Here is a 5000-nt window from a genome sequence, read left to right on the forward strand (position 1 = left end):
ATGAACCTCTGCTGGTTTTGCTTCCCAGCCGAATGAACCTCTGCTCTGTGTAAAAATGTATATGTCTTGCACTAAGTGAAATTCTATAATACTTTCCTCGAACAATATTCATACAGTAGTTAATATATATTAAATGAGGAATTTAGAAAGAAGTTTGGTGATTTTTGGAATTTTTTTTTGCCGGTTATGAATTTCCGAAGGTAAAACGATAAATAAATAAAATAAAATACTTCCGGGACTCGAAAAATTCTGATATTTGTTATTATGCAGGTTTGGGTATATATAAACATATTTCCAAAATTTCAGATCAAAATTCCATGCCGATTTTTAAAAATGGGGGGGGGGGGTTGCTGGGCACATGTGATATTTCCTCCTGTCAGTCCAAAAAAAGTCCTAAGAGCTCTTTAGGGGGGTGCACTATGCCTCACCTCCCTGCACCAACTGCCGAAGGCTTTTGGTGCGCGCCTTTTGGCGCACCTATGGCACTGACGAGGGAAGGAAAAAAAACTCGTCGACCCGTTTCGGTGTTGGAAAAAATATTTTCGGATTCGGGGGGGCCCGGCCCCCGAGGTGTAGGTTGTTGGTATTTTTTGACGGAAACCTAGGCGAGCATTTGCCGAAATGAATCTCGGTGAATGTATAGCTTATGGTGTCACGTTGTATGCTATTTTACGACGTGTGTGCTTGCCGAGGACGCATTTTCAATGCCGAGTGTCACGGGCTTGGATTTTCTAACCAAAGATCCGTGCGGCACTAGTGAACTTTTCTCGAACAAGTTACTAGTCAGCCTCTCTCGAAGTGTTTAAAGACACTTAAGTGGAAGTAAAGATCGTAAGATGGCTAGAACGTATGAAAGCTTGTATTACTTTATGAAAGCTTGATTACACAACTCTTGGATACTTTACAAATGAGAGAGTGAGGTTATATATACTCCTCCACCTCCTCAATGAACGGCTAAGATCTACTTGATCTAATGGTCCATATTCTACATCTAGAATATTCTATACAATTCTATACAAAGATAGAACTAAGTATGCACATCTACACAAGTCTAGAGAGTTCTAGCAAACTCTTAGACTTAAGGAGGGAATTCTAAGGAATTCCATAAGAGACTTGGGGAATGCTTTCTAGATTATTCCGGAGAGTCTTGTGAAGAGACTTACGAAGAGAATTCAAGAGAATTCTAGAGAACTCCGGAATATAACCTCGTTTCGGTGCGAGGATTTTCACGGTCCGTAACATTCTCCCCCACTCAATCGGCGGACGTCCTCGTCGCATCCTCCTTGTATGCTTCGATTAGTCCCTTGCTATTCCACAAGTTGAGTTCGTGCTCCCAACTTGCCTCGCTCTCGGGTGCCCCCTTCCACTTCACAAAATACTCAACATAGCTCGGATGGGTGCCCCGCCTTGGTATGACGCGATGCGCCAAAATCTCTTCGACATCACGCTCGGGTAATGTCGTGATGGCCGTCGGTGCTCTCTTTGATTCGCCTCTACTCGGATCGTCCTTGTCCGCATTGTAAGGCTTTAGTAAGCTCACATGGAACACCGGGTGCATCTCTAAGTGTGAAGGTAGCGTCAAGCGATATGCTACTTTACCAATCCTCTTCTCGATAGGAAATGGTCCCTCGTAGCGCCTTACTAGCCCCTTATGTATCTTCGCAAACCTTCGTGTTTGGTGAGAAAGGAGTTTCACCATCACAAGGTCTCCTTCCTCGAACTCCAAGTGCCTCCTTTTTGCATCGGCCCATTTCTTCATCTTCTTCGCGGCCTTTGCAAGATGTGCTCGTGCCATATCCGAACTCTCATGCCATCCCTTGGCAAACTTGAATGCGGTAGGACTTGGCCCCTTATATCCCACGGCAAGAGTGTGTGGGGTCATCGGTTGTTGCCCCGTAGCAATCTCGAATGGACTAGACCCCGTCGACTCACTCTTTTGCAAGTTGTACGAGAATTGAGCAATATCGAGCAACTTTGCCCAATCTCCTTGGTTAGCACTCACATAATGCCTCAAGTATAACTCCAACAACGCGTTCACCCGTTCGGTTTGTCCATCGGTTTGGGGATGAAAGCTTGTGGAGAAGTTGAGCTCGGACCCAAGAATCTTGAACAACTCCATCCAAAATCTTCCGGTGAAGCGGGTGTCTCGATCGCTCACTATGGTCTTCGGTATACCCCAATATTTCACCACATGCTTGAAAAATAGGCGTGCGGCATCCTCGGCGTTGAACTTCGTTGGCGCGGGGATGAACACTCCATATTTGCTAAACCGGTCTACCACCACCATGATGTTGCTACATCCTTCGGATTTTGGTAGGCAAGTGATGAAGTCCATGGAGATACTTTCCCATGGTTTCTCCGGAATGGGTAACGGCTCAAGTAGTCCCGCGGGTTGTTGTTGGTCGACCTTGTCTTGTTGGCACACTAGACAAGTCTTCACGTATAGCTCCACATCTTCCCGCATTTGAGGCCAATAGTATGCACGCTCCACAAGTGCCAACGTGCGATGTATGCCGGGGTGTCCCGCCCACATTGAGTCATGGCACTCCTTAATGATTTCCTTCCTCAAGCCTTGCCACTTCGGCACGTACACACGATCTCCCTTGGTGGTAAGCACTCCGTCCCTTAGCCAAAATTGGCGAGTCTTCCCTTGACTCGCTAACTCCATCAACCTCTTGGCTTGCGGATCGTGCTCTAGTCCCTCCTTGACTCGATCCACCAATGGAAAGTTTGGACTTGTGATGGCCGCTAGCTCCGCTTTTCTACTAAGTGCGTCGGCCACAAGATTCGCCTTGCCCGGTTTGTACTCCATCACAAAGTCGAACTCCGCTAAGAAAGCTTGCCACCTTATTTGCTTCGGCGACAACTTCTTTTGCTTGAGGAAGTAGCTTGTTGCAACGTTGTCCGTCTTCACCACGAACTTCGAACCCAACAAGTAATGTCTCCAAGTACGCAAGCAATGTACCACCGCGGTCATCTCCTTCTCTTGGACCGTGTAGCGGCGCTCCGCATCATTCAACTTGCGACTCTCGTAGGCAACCGGATGCCCTTCTTGCATCAATACACCACCAAGTGCAAAGTCGGATGCGTCGGTGTGTATTTCGAATGGCTTCGTGTGATTTGGAAGGACTAACACCGGTTCTTCCATCACCGCTCTCTTTAGCGTCTCGAATGCGCCTTGGCACTTCTCGTCCCAACTCCATGCCTTGTTCTTCTTTAAAAGATCGGTAAGCGGTGAAGCGATTGCGGAGTAACCCTTTATGAACTTTCGGTAGTAGTTGACGAGGCCAAGGAAAGAACGCAACTCCGGAACCTTCCTTGGTGGCTTCCACTCATCGATTGCTTGCACCTTGGACTTGTCCATTCTTAGCTTTCCTCCACCAACAATGTGCCCCAAGAACATGACCTCCTTTTGCGCGAAGTCGCACTTCTCCTTCTTCACGTACAACTCGTTTTCCCTTAGCACTTGGAAAACTTGTCGTAAGTGGTCAACATGCTCCTCCAACGTGTTGCTATAGACAACAATATCGTCCAAGTATACGACGACAAACTTGTCCAAGAACGGTTGGAATACTCGATTCATGAGGGTGCAAAATGTGGCGGGAGCGTTTGTTAGTCCAAAAGGCATAACCAAAAACTCGTAGGAGCCATACCTCGTAACGCATGTGGTCTTCGGCGCATCTCCGTCCGCAATCCTTACTTGCCAATACCCCGATCTCAAATCAAGCTTGGAAAACCACCTCGCATCTCCAAGTTGATCAAATAAATCGGCAATCAATGGGATGGGGTATTTGTTCTTCACCGTGATCTTGTTAAGTGCACGGTAGTCTATGCACATTCGAAGCGACCCATCGTGCTTCTTTTGGAAAAGCACGGGCGCACCATATGGAGCCTTCGAAGGTTGGATATATCCCGCATCCAACAACTCCTTAAGTTGCCTCCGCAACTCTTCTAACTCGGGGGGCGCCATGCGGTAAGGCACTGTCGCAGGCGGGGTGGCACCTTGCACCAATTCGATCTTATGGTCCACCTCTCTCTTTGGCGGGAGTTTCTTCGGCAACTCCGGGGGCATCACGTCCTTGAACTCCTCGAGGACACGCAAGACTTTCATGGGTTGCTCCTTCGCTAGCGGTTCCGCTCTTTCTTCCTTAAGCGTAGCTAGGAAAGTCGGTTGGGCCTTCTTCACTCCCTTGGAGAGTTGCATGGCCGAGAGTTGCTTCGCCTTAAGGCTTGTTTCTCTCGCTAGAGGAACCATGCACGTATTTCCTTCCTCCAAAATACACATGGTGTTGGCGAAAGGAATCGGCACGGCTTTGACGTGATCCATGAACTCGATGCCAAGCACAATAGGATAATCGTCCATAGGAACAACTGAAAAATCAATAAGGCCCGACCACTCACCTAGGCAAACTTTCACGCCTCGAGCAACTCCATATATCGATTTTGGCTCCGAGTTGACCGCCTTAAGCCATCCTCCCTCTCCGCTATAGGTGATGCCCAATTTCTTCGCTTCTTCTACTTGAAGAAAGTTGTTCGACGCCCCGGTATCCACCAACGCTTTCACAAGTTGTCCACCGATTTTGGCCTCCACGAACAAACGACCCTTCTTCTCGGTCTTGGGCACTTCCACTTTAGCCTTGATGGCGTTAAGGATTTGCAATGACCCCATCTTGGTCTCCTCTCGTTGCCGCTCCTCGTCTTCTTCCACTAAGGCCGAGAGCTTCGCTTTCTTCGGGCAGTCTCTTGCTTTGTGTGGTCCATCGCAAAAGAAGCATTTCATCGGCCTATCTCCGCCCTTGTACTCTTTGGAGCTATTCCCTCTCTCGAACTTGTTAGACTTATGATAGCTCGGCTTTCCTTGGGTATCTCCCCCACTCTTTCCATTGCCTCCCTTGTCTTTGTTAGACTTGGGTTTTTCCGGCCTTTTGAACTCGATAAGCGACTCGGCAATAGAAATAGCGGTAGCGAGATCTTGGACTCCATGTCGTTGAAGCTCCATC

This window comes from Mercurialis annua (assembly GCF_937616625.2).
Source record: "Mercurialis annua linkage group LG4 unlocalized genomic scaffold, ddMerAnnu1.2 SUPER_6_unloc_20, whole genome shotgun sequence".
Lineage (NCBI taxonomy): Eukaryota > Viridiplantae > Streptophyta > Magnoliopsida > Malpighiales > Euphorbiaceae > Mercurialis > Mercurialis annua.